Here is a 13345-nt window from a genome sequence, read left to right on the forward strand (position 1 = left end):
TATATACTATATAGCGGCACACTATGCATTTTGTACTATATGGCGGCACGCTATATGCATTATATACTATATGGCGGCACGCTGTATGCATTATATACTATATGGCGGCACACTGTGTGTATTATATACTATATGGCGGCTCACTGTGTGTATTATATACTATATGGCGGCACGCTGTATGTATAATATACTATATGGCGGCACGCTGTATGTATTATATACAATATGGCGGCACGCTGTGTGTATTATATACTATATGGCGGTACACTATATGTATTATATATTATATGGCGGCACGCTGTGTGTATTTTATGTTAAATACAGCGTGCCGCCATATAGTATATAACACATACAGCGTGCAGCCATATTAACATACAGTCATACAGCATATATGCAGCGTATTCACTCATATAGCATTCATATAAACACACCACACACATACAGTATATACACACTTATATACAGTCATACAGTATGCAAACACACACTCACCATACAGGATATAGAGATGCCATCGGATCAGCGGACCCCCTCAGGTAAGCGCCACGTGGTTTGTTTCATCTGCAATGCCATTTACAAGATTTCTCTGATCGCGGGTGTTAGAGCCGGATGTCAGCAGCTATAATATACAGCCAACACACACAGCTTCTGGTGCCGACTCCGTTCAGGAGCCAGTGCCAGAAGCTTGACGTAATAATACTGCAAAATGCGGGAACGCACCTCCCGTCATGCAATACTATTACGTCAACTCTCGGGAAGGGGTTAAAGGTACAATTTTGGGGGAAATGAAAATGTTTTGGATAAATACTGTTAATTTTAAGGGGGGATTTTAAAACAAGAGATAACCCAATTTATTCCTTACACCTTACAGGTGGGGGCTCGGCCGTCGGAAAATTTTGCTATTTCTGGGGCCCCAAGTGAAGTTGGCCCCTCATGTTTCTTAGTTCGGTTAAGAGAGTCTGCCATATGCTCCCACTGTACCAATCACCTCCAAACCCTAAAATAAACCATTACAATACCTTATAGGTGACAGTAATTGCGTTATCATGGTGCCAGTGTTGCTCCTCAGTGTCGGTGTTTCGGCACAAAAACAACTTTAATTTCAATTTATTAAGTGCACAACCCTTACGTATGTGCAGCATGCCGCTGTATCTGGCCAAGGCGAGCCACCCGGTGCAAAAGAGCCAAGTGCACTGTGCCGAGGCAGAGATTTCAAACCAAGCGGCCGTGAGGAGGCTGGGGAGGTTGACTGGGTCCAAGCGCTCTCCCATCTCCTTCACTGGATGTCATAAGAAAATAAAGCTGAATAAAATTCATTTTTGGGCCAAAGCACCAACTCTTGAGTAGCCACACTGGAACCATGTTAACGCAATTACTGTCATATTCATATTGCCATACTGTAGTATAGCAGTATATGATAGGATCGACCCTAGGGGGTCTGAAAAAATGGTACAATAAAAAAAGTTTAATAAAAATTATAATAAAAAAACTAAATTCAAATCACCCCTCCCCCCTTTCCATAGAAGTCATATAAATATAAATAAACAGTAAAATCATAAACAAGTTAAAGGGAACCTGTCACCAGGAGACCCATTTTTAGCACTTCCCCAGTCCCCACAGAGCATAGTACATACACTGCCAAAGTGTTTTTGTATTAACAATTGGTTTTACAGAAAAAAAGATATGTTATATTGTACCTTTCATTAGCATGTGCTGTGTGACTAGGCAGTTGCCAAATGGGAGGGGCTGGAAAGGAGCAGTTCCCCCCCACCCTTGGCAAACAGCTACTCCATGTGACCTTTTCAAATATACGAAAACACCCATCACTTGGCTTAGCGACGCCCCTGCTCCTCTACAGCCAATCCCGAATGTGGGGAGTTATTCATATATTTGAAAAGGTCACATGTTTCGCAAGGGTTGGGGGGAACTGCTCCTTTCCAGCCCCTCCCAATTGTCAACTGCCTAGTCACACAGCAGATGCTAATGAAAGGTACAATATAACATCGTTTTTTCTGTAAAACCTATTTTTTATACAAAAACACTTTGGCAGTGTATGTACTATGCTCTGTGGGGACTGGGGGAGTGCTAAAAATGGGTCTCCTGGTGACAGGTTCCCTTTAAGTATCGGCGTGTTCAAAAGTGCCCAATCTATAAAAATATAATAAAGGTTTTTCACTGCGCTTAACCCCCTAACGGAAAATAGTGCCCAAAGTCAAAAATGGCACTTTTTTGCCATTTTGAAAAACATATAAAATTCAATAAAAAGTGATCAAAAGGTCTTATAAAGTACACCAAAGTCTGAAAAAGTTATTAGCGTCAGAAGATGGCAAAATCCCCAAAAAATTTTTGTACAGAAGGTTTTGATTTTTGTAAACATAAGAAAATATTATAAAACCTATACAAATTTGTTATCCCCGTGATCGCACCGACCCAAAGAATAAAGTAGACGTGTCATTTGGGGCACTCAGTAAAATCCAAGCCCACAAGAGAACGTTGCAAATGCATTTTTTCACCATTTTCACTGCATATGGAATTTTTTTCCCACTTCCCAGTATACGGCATGGAATATTAAATACCGTTACTTTGAAGTGCAATTTGTTACGAAAGCCGTCACACAGCTCTTTATGTGGAAAAATAAAAAAGTTATAGATTTTTGAAGGTGGGGAATGAAAGCCGTTAAGGGGTTAAAGGTGCATCAAAAAAGTTGGCGCACTCTGTTGGGCAGTGCAGGGAGGGCCAGATTCATAAAGAACGGGAGCCAGAAATCCTGAATCTGGCGCCCCCTGCATTACACACAGGCAAACTGCACACAGTGTTATTTGCACTGTTTTTGATAAATATTGGCCAATGTTGTCAAGCTGTTTTTGATGCTCGAGAACTCATGACAAGTCATTTATATTGACACTGTTGGTAGCTTTTGTTTCAATAAATTGTTTGGGATGAGGAAATAGGTTTCGATTTTGACATTTTTTTCATATTAAAATTTTCCATATGAGGATTTTCACGTGCTAATTTAATTTAAAGAAGTTGGCCACTATCACAAAACTTTAGCAGGGTAAGTACAAGACCTTATCACTCAGAGTACTTACCTTAGTATGAACAGTACCACATATCATTGGTTGAAGGGGCGTGTTAAGAACATCTGCATGGCCCTCCAACCACTGCTCTGAAAGTGGTTGTGATAGAGGGGTTGTATATAGTTTATACTCTATAGTATAGTGTATATAGTAATACATGCATGTCCTCCTCCATCCACCGGAAAGCAGCAGGACATGGAAGGTCACAGGAAATGCATAAACTTTACCGCGGTTAGTACTATATTGGTGACCCTATTGGGATCTTGTACTTACCCAGGTAAAATTTTGTGATAGTGGCTGACCCCATTAATGGTGCTTCAAGTCTCTGCCTATCTACATCACTACTCTCTTGTATTGAAAGCATTATGTTGTGGGACAGAATTGTAGAACTGGCTTCAATAGTGTGAAACCAACTTTACAAAGTCAGTTCTGTATTCTATAGTATTGCCTGTAGATGGCATTCATGAACCTTAGCTAAAATTCCTGTAGGAAGCTGGAAAAAGAATATGAAAATAAGTTTTCAAGGATGAGAAAAGCAAATCTGTACCTACACTGCTAGGCAGCTCTGACTAAATCAATGTCTGAGATTAGGGTTATAAACATGGTAGCAAAGAAAGAACTTAAAAATATTGAATCCGTTGAGCTATATAGAATTTGAAAGTGTGGTTAAAGAAAATCAACCATAAAATCAAGTACCGATAAATTAGGGGAACCTCCTCATAGATCCAGGCACTGTGACTGTGGTAGCTTTGTTATATTTGAAAGCCTTCTTCCATCTAAAAGTAATGCCTTTTGTGCTGCAGATTCACAGGCTGTTACAGGGTCACTTCCCCATCCCACTGTGTGCTGAAACTTCCTCTGCTGCAGTGAGACTACATCAGGCAGTGGCAGAGGGAGGGGGAGACAGTCCGTGAAGCTGCAGTATGGAGGGGCTCTGTTAAGATCCCCAGGAGCCTTTTAGCCTCATTAGCATCATTTTAAAAGTTGATTTTAGAAGGAAGGAGGCCATGGATAACAAATATAAGAAGATCACCACAGTCACAGTGCCTAGACCTCTCATCAGTATCCCAGGTTTACCAACTTGAATTTTGATGGTAGATGATTTCCTTTAAATACATCAGCTTTTGAAGGGATCCTGGTAACATCTGATCCTGTAGCTTCTGTGTCTCAAGGGAATTCCAATCCAGCAGCAGATATTGCTCCAAATTAGATTCCACTGCGAAATCTGCATGAGTGAATCAGGAATTTACATTATCTCTTTCATCCCCAAACTTTTTTGAGTGACATTCTTAAAAGTATCCTCTTATATGGTGGTGTAAATTTGCTACAGATTAGTTTAAAGGGGGTTTTCTGCAGAAAACCTACCCCTCTGGAGAGTGTCCCTAGCAACTGTGTGTCTGTGATAATGAGATATTACTAGACAACTAGCACAATCCTTGGCCTCATGTGAAATGAAGCAGGGATGATCTCCAGTGGAGTGACCATATCAGACACTAGGGCTGCCACTAGGGGTCCCTGAATAGCAAATTTTGAGGGCAGCTCCCCAACACACACTACTTTTACATCTTATGTTTGCAACGCAGTGTAGTAAATTTAAGACTATCATGGACCCTTAGCTGTAAAGTTATTGAGGCCTTCCGAATGGTCTTGAATTTTTTAAATTATCTGACATTCATTAAAGCAGAAATGGGGACAGTTCCAAACCAAACTTACTACTTAGATATAGCACCGGACCCAGCTTACTTCATAGATTACTACATGTTATCAGAACCAAGATTGCTACCTACAAAAGCACCAGAATCAAGATTACTACAAAGATACAGAAGCAGAAATTAAGTTAACTACTGTACATAGAAACAGCAACAGAAGCAAGCTTAGACAGACAGCCTTATACTGCACCAAATTTATCACAGTGTCTGATCCTGAATGATAAATCTGCTGTAGTATAAGACTGTCTCCATGTTGGACTTCTAGGAGAACATAACAGAGACTCACAGCGCAGAGTAGATGTTGCAGAATCTTTAATAGGAAGAGTCTATTTCATTTTCTTCGACTTGTCTGCCATGTTAGCTAGGATTCTGCATTCGTCTACAATTTGTCTCTCTGCAGATTTAGCAACACAAAAATTTTAGCACCTTCTTGACACAAACTTAATATTGTTCTATTGCTCCCATAGAGATCACTATGACCAGAAGCCAAAATAGTAACAGTGCCCACTTACTGTAACCAATATAGTAAAAATGCCCCCACAGTAGCTACTTTAGTCATAGGGCCACAACAGTAAACAATATAGTCACAGGACCCCCACAGTAGCCAATATTGTCACAGGACCCCACTGTAGCAACATAGTAACAGTTGTCCTCCATAGCAGCCAATATAATAAAATTGCCCCCACAATAGTCAAAATAGTAACTGTACCCTCACAGTAGTCACAGGGCCACCATAGTAGGACAATATAGTAACAGTGCTCCCACAGTAGACCATATAATAACTAGGGCCCACAGTAGCCATTATAGTAACTTTTCTCCCACAGCAGCCCATATAGTAACAGTGCCTCACAGTTACCAGTATTGTAACAACTCCCCCACAGTAGCCAATATAGTAACTGTGGCCAATATATATTAGCTGACAGGACTAATATAATAACAGTGCCCCCACAGTAGCTAATAGTGTACAGGTAGGTAAAGACCCAAAACCGGCTACAGTTTCAAGATACTTTAGAAAAAACGTGATTCAAGAGGCTACCCTTAGAGTTGTGCACATACGAGGAACAATTAAGGAAATCAAACACAGGTTGAATATTTTATTGGAGCATAATAGAATCCACAGTATGGTCACATACTAACGCGTTTCGAGGTACAAGCTCTTAATTATAGTCACAGCAAAACATATAAAGACAGATATTATTTCAAAATGCCAATCATTAAAATTAAAGCTGAGCTCTGACTGGTTTCCATGGGGAACTAGAACAGTTTTACCTCAGACACTTCATAAATCTCCCCTTAAAACACAAATAAATGTAAAAACTGTAACTACAGTAATGTATATATATATATATATATATATATATACCTCTTTGAGTACAGAATTAAGATCAACATTGACACATAGTGAAAAGTGACTGTGCATGGCTTGATCAGATAAATAAAATATAATGAATATAATAATAATTTGTATCAAAATGTACACACATATCAAAATGTATGTTTAAATGGAAAAACAGAAGGAATCATGTAGAAGTAAACTAATTTATGCAAGGTTCTAAAGTTTTAACCCAAAGAAATGCTGTGCTGGCAGATTTCCTTCAGTGATTGTTCCACCATAGCTTATATAGTCAAAGTGCCCACACTGTAGCTGATATAGACACAGTTCCCCCCACCAATAGCCAATAGTCATAGCACTGTGCTCGGCAATCTTTGTCAGCACCATAGAGATGCGTGACTGGCTGTTCCAGTCATTACAGGGTGCGACAGGGGTACCTTGGTCCCATAACTGAGGCCCTCACCGATTACCAAGTTATGCCCTATCCTCTAGTACAGTGATGGCGAACCTTTTAGAGACCGAGTGCCCAAACTGCAACCCAAAACCTAATTACTTATGGCAAAGTGCCAGTACGGCAATTTAACCAGAAAACTGACGGTTTAGTTTAGAATCAATTTACACAGGACTGCCTGAGCTCGGATTCCAGCAGTCCTATACACACTGAAACGCCACTTTTACACCATTTTACATCACATAAAAGAGTAATAAAAAGTTATCAAAAGGTCACGCAGTCCTCAAAATGGTAGCAATGAAAACAACGGCTCATAAAGCAAAAAAACCACACCTCCCCAGCTCCGTGCACTAAAGTTATTAGCGTCACAAGATGGCGAAACTATTTTCTTTTTCGTACACTGTTTTAATTATTGAAAAAGTATTAAAACACAATAAAACCTACAAATCTGGTATCACTGCGATAGGACCAGACCAAAGAATAAAGGACACAAATGATTTGGAGCGCACAGCGAAAGTATTAAAATCTACAGCTTCCCAGTACACGACATGGAATAATAAATGAGAAGTAAAATATGTTACGCAAAAAATAAGCCCTCACACAGGTATAAATATACAAATGCACATATAAATTTATAATCTAATATGCATATACATAAATACATACATAGAAATACATGTTACTTACTCTTTGGTTGTCCAAGGTGGCGGCCATGCTGGTGGGCAGAAGTTCAGGTGTCTGTTGTTCCGGGGGGGTCAGTAGGGTAGATGGGCAGAGGGTGGGCGGCCAGAGTTAGGGCTGGGGGGGGGTAATGCAGCATCTGGAGTTCGGGGCAATGGGGTTATGAGGCATGAGTTCCAGGAGAGGGGGTGATGCGGGGCAGTGACCGGAGTTGGGGGGGGGGGGTTTAGTGAGAGCGGCCGGAGTTCGGCAGGCAAATTGCAGTAGTGGGCGGAGTTTGGGCGGGGGGGGTAGGGGTGCGATAGCGGGCTGGGGTTCGGGCACGGGGGCTTGTGGTAGCGGCGCAGTGAGTTTCGGGCTGGTTGCTTAGTGGAGGAGAGTGGCGGGAGCGGGCAGGAAATCAGCCTCCTGCTGATCTATGCCCCGTGGATGCGCTGAGTTAAAAAAAAAAAAACTCACCTCAGACTCGGCGTTCCTCCGGCTGATCACTGCAGCGCACACGGAGTAAGGTGCCCAGCGCTGGCAGCGTAATGACATCATTTCGCTGCCAGCGCTGGGACGCTTACCGTCTTGTGCGCTGCTGTGATTGGAGTGACAGAGCAGGAAGTGTCAGCACCCTGCTCTGTCATGGCCGTTAGCAGTATCGGAGCGCAGCTGACAACCAGGTGTGGACAGTGGTTGTCCGCACCTGGCAGTGGTTAGGAGGATGGGGCGCGTGCCAGCAGTGAGGGCTCTGCGTGCCCTCTCTGGCACGCGTGCCATAGGTTCGCCATCGCTGCTCTAGTATATATTTATGTGTGGTTATTTGCTGCTGATATATTTTTATTCATGCAGTGTATTAAATTTTGGTAAATATTTATATGTGCAAGATATATTTATGTGTGCTGTTTATCCATTGCTGGAAAATATAAATGTGTGTCATAGTCATCAGTATCTGTGTTTGGTATATTCATTGTTTACAGATATTTATTTGTTTTCATTGCAGGAATACTGTATTTATGTATTTACTGTATAATGTATTTATGTGTGTAGAATTTTCCCTGGTGGGATATATTTTTCTATTTGCGCTAAATTTGTTCCTGGTAGGCATTATTGTAAATGATCCATAGCAATTGCAATTGTGCCTCATTTAACCCCTTAACGACCTGGCCCTTTTTTGTTTTTTTCATTTTCATTTTTCACTCCCCACTTTTTTATTTTTACACGTAAAGAGCTGTGTGATGGCTTGTTTTCTGCGTAACAAATTGCACTTCATAGTGATGGTATTTAATATTCCATGCCGTGTACTGGGAAGTGCGAAAAAAATTCCAAATGCAGTGAAAATTGTTAAAAACATTTGCACCGTTTTCTTGTGGGCTTGGATTTTACGGCTTTCACTGTGCGCCCCAAATGACATGTCTACTTTATTCTTTGGGCTGGTATGATCATGGGGATACCAAATTTGTATAGGTTTTATAATGTTTTATACATTTACAAAAATTAAAACCTTCTGTACAAAACGTTTTTTTTTATTTTGCCATCTTCTGGCACTAATAACTTATTCATACTTCGGTGTACGGAGCTGTGTGTGTGGTGTAATTTTGTGAGAATTTTGATGCCGTTTTCAATGCTACCATTTTTAGGACTGTACGACCTTTTGATCACTTTTTATTTTTTATATTTTTCAAAATGCAAAAAAAAGGACCATTTTTCACTTTGGGCACTACAGGGTTAAACTTAGTGAAAAAACTTCATTATATTTTGATAGATCAGGAATTTTCAGACACGGCGATACCTAATGTGTTTATTTATATTTATAGTGGTTTTAGGAAAAGGGGGTGATTTGAATTTTTTAACTTTTTTTTATTTTCACTTTCACTATTTTTCAGACCCCCTAGAGTACTTTAACCCTAGGTCAGTGATGGCAAACCTTTTGGAGACAGAGTGCCCAAGCTACAACCAAAACCCACTCATATGTTGCAAAGTGCCAACATGACAATTTAAGCAGTAACTTATTGCTCTTTGCTATAGCACAGGTTGTAATCGTATTGGCCTCCTGAATTCACCAATACAATAGAAAGATGATGGAGAAATTTGGATTGTAGCTTCCCTCCAGGGTCCCTTGAAGAGGGAGAATCAGGGGAGCAGGAGCTCCAACAATAATCTATCTCTATCCACACCTTCTCGCTCCTCCTGTTGTCCTGGCAGTCAAGGATGTTGCTTTAAAATAGCGCTGAGCATGGCACGTCCTGGGCTGTATTGTATCACAGGGAAAAGCCTTAAGTCCTAGCTGGCAAACTCTGTGTTGGGGTGAAGGCCTGGGTGCCCACAGAAGGCCTCTCCGTGCCATAGGTTCGCCACCACTGCCCTAGGTTGTCTGATCGATCCTATCATATACTGCCATACTACAGTATGGCAGTATATGGGGATTTTCCACCTCAAATCGCACGTTGTAATGAATGGGCTAAAACGAGACAGCCTTGGGTATTCGAAGACCCGAGGCTGTCATGGCGACCGATCACTGCTTTCCAAAGACATCACGCATGTGTTAACGAGCACTAAACGCGGGTGTTACCGGTAAGTCTTTGCTGCAATATGCAGCAAAGACTTACCGGCTATGGGGAGGGCTCTGCACGTGAGCCCTCTCCATGTACCAGCACCTGACTAGTATAGTACAGCGAGCGTCAGTAAGGGGTTAAGTAAAGAGAAAACTTGATTTTATCCAATGTAAGATTTCCTTTAACAACCAGCTCAGAGAGAGAGAGACAACCAGTTCCCACCACGGCTGCCACAATGCCGGCATGTCTTAATGTGGACTGACTAGCACATGAACGCTCAAACTGACAGTCCATGTTTGACAGATATAATGCTTCAAGCCTAAAAATAATCTCTAAGAGCCTCTGATGACGCATGGACTTATAGGGGTCCATGTAGAAACGCGTCAGGCAGGGAGTTTAGGCAATGTATGATTGAAACAGTCTGAATGCTGGTCAATCTGTTTGACTGACATAGTCCAATGCTGGTCAGCCAACAATACAATTTAATACTAAGACCAAGGTTATGTGTGTGTGATGCGCTGTCAAACTCAGCTTCATAATGACTAACATCAGAATCATGCACTGACCTTATGTGAACTAGTCTCATGCACTTTTGCTATAGTGGAACGGCAGAACACAAATACTGTACATATTCGTTCCGGCGAGGGTACACGAGAGCCTGTCTTTTGATTTATGATTTCGGGTTATCTTTTGGCCCATTTTTAAATTGATCTAATAAAAATTGATTTTAAACGTTCTTTAATATTCAGGCAGAACCCACCACTGGTATTATAATTACTGAAGAGTATATGGGTGGTTTACGAGGTATAATGGTGGCGGCAGACTTCATCTTCCAGGAACCAAGAAACTCTTGTGTATGCTATTTCTTCTCTAGCTAATAGTAAGCCTTTCAGGACATTCATATGTTGCATGTTAGAGTGACCTGTCAGGAAGCTAAGAAACATAACTGAATTACAAAATTACTCCAGGGATAGATAAAAAAAATCTCTATAATTTGCATTAAGTGACCTCTCAAGTGTGAGGGATAACCAGTAAATTGAATTTCTGTGATCTTACCATATCCGGTATTCCAAGCATTATGTTCGAGAGAGGGTCATACCACTAACACTAAAATTATTGCTTTTACATTTGTTACATTCTAATGCATGCATGTAAATAATAAATGAAATAGTACAATGTGTTGATGTAACTTGCAGAGACTTTTCAAGGCCTCTGTTATCAGTGTTTTTATATTGAATATTCAAATATTTGCCATCAAGAAGGCACCAATTGGCCTCTGCACATCATCGCAAGGTCCTTTTAAGGAGATGCATTGAAACTCAAACCAAACCTCCCTTACCAGAATAGTGTTGTCCAAGTGAAGTAGATTAGACACAATTTTTGTAGTTGCCATGTTTCCCTATGTTTTGTTACATTGTCACCATACCTCCCAACATTTGTGAAAGGGGGCGACCCCCCTAAGCCACACCCCCAATCACTCCCTGGCCACGCCCCAAATTTTAGCCATATTATAATAATAAAAATCATGTCAATAAAAAAAAAAAATAATTATCCTCATTGGGATTTGAACCCAGAACCTGCAGTGTCCATGTACAATAATGACACAGTGCCCCAACCGACTGAGCTATAACCTCAGTGATTAACAAGGTGTAGAATTTTGGTAACTAAGAACTATGACTACTGTTACACTGTGACAGATTTACTGCCTTGGTATATAGGGAGGGATCTTCTCAGAGGTTATTATTGTAATTATGGAGACTATTATTATTATTATTGAGATTATTATTATTATTTTTACTATTATTAATAATCATCTCCATAATAATAAAAATAATAAAATTTATAATAATAATAATTATAATAATAGTCTCAATAATTACAATAATAACCCCTGAGAAGATCCCTCTCTATATATCAGTGCATTAGTCTGTGTCACAGTGTAAATGGCAGATAACACTTCTTAGTTACCAGAAATCCTCAGCTCTGTATCACTGGGCTTATAGCTCAGTTAGTTAAGCTCATGTCTATGGTGCAGAGGGTCCCAGGTTCGAATCTCAGCTTGGCCAAAACTTTATTTAATTTAATTTAGTCTGGGGAAGCCCTGGAGACCATATATGGACAGATGCTGATCTGAAGCTGATGACGTGGTCCCTGCTCTCCGGCTGAGCCGACACTTCTCTGAAAAGGATTCCCTGCCCGATGTCTGCTCTGGGGAACCCTAGGAGATGCAGTGACCATATATGGATAGAGATCTGAAGCTGATGACGTGGTCCCTGCTCTCCGCTAAGCCCGACACTTCTCTGAAAAGGATTCCCTCCCGATGTCTGTAGAAGCCATTCTGTACTGTGAGTTCATACTTTCAAAGTATTTACTATGCGGACACAGCGCCGGGACACAGCGGGACCTGGGGGGAAAATCCGTGACAATCTCATAGCTGCCCGTGACGCGGGGCAGAGGTAAGAAAAACGGGAAAGTCCCGTCAAAATCGGGACGGTTGGGAGCTATGTTTTCACTATATTTTATTGGGGGTGGTAAGCGCTCAGCGTGTTGAACTTTGCCATTCTGCGTGACACCAAAGCCTAATGCCATACATTCTTAGTAACAGTAGGGTCTGATGTGATGTACAAGACTGCCCTTTTATGTGTTCAGATTGTTGTGGAGAGAGTTTAGACAGCACGGTAAAGTTATGTCAAGTCATGCCAGATCACAGCAACCATCCTGTACTGAAAGTGTTGTTGCATGTAGCCAGAACCTCCTTCATCTGAGGTTTCCTTGACATATTTAAAGATGTTACAGAACAATTTCAGGCATAGAATGCTTAAGCTGACGCTGACGCATCCATCCAGCGCTGCCTGCCAAATTTTAGTTGCTGGTTATTATGTTATCTGATATATATTAATCATGTTACCTGATTGTGTTCTTTATTAGATTAAAATTTATTATTTCTTCTACATTTCTGCCTCTTGATTGTGTCCTTCTTGTGTCAAGAGGTACACAAAAAACTGAACGTTTTTCATCCTGATCAGAATGGACATAAAAAAGGTAGACGTAACATAACATATTATTTGCAATACTCAATCCCAGCTGCTAGCCAGCACTGATAAAGGTGTAGTTGCATAAAAAATGAAGTACATTGGGGAGAAAACGATAATACTAAGGTTAGAGAAGCGCTGCTAATGATTGGTGGAGTTCTGCTTCTAAAAGAAACAAAAGTGGAAATCCCCCTAGAACCATATGTAACTATGTCCATACTGGTCAATCACGGGACAAAATAATGGACGCAACGACCAAGCTGAACTCTCCCCATTCAAAGCTTGTATCAATGTCAACGAATTGTCATTAGGATTCTGTTTTTTAAGGTTTGGATTGTAAATAACCTACTTATGATCCCTATTTTTGGTGATTTGTTGTGAGTATGCTCTGTATGATTAAAGGAAACCTACCACTTTAAAATGGTAGTTATAACCCTCAAATTGATCGTGTTTTTGCCTGTTGTATAGTCAAACACTGACTGTAATATTACTAAAGCAATGATACTGTAGCACATAGCTATGATA

Source organism: Engystomops pustulosus, chromosome 5 (assembly GCF_040894005.1).
Source record: "Engystomops pustulosus chromosome 5, aEngPut4.maternal, whole genome shotgun sequence".
Taxonomy (NCBI): Eukaryota; Metazoa; Chordata; class Amphibia; order Anura; family Leptodactylidae; genus Engystomops; species Engystomops pustulosus.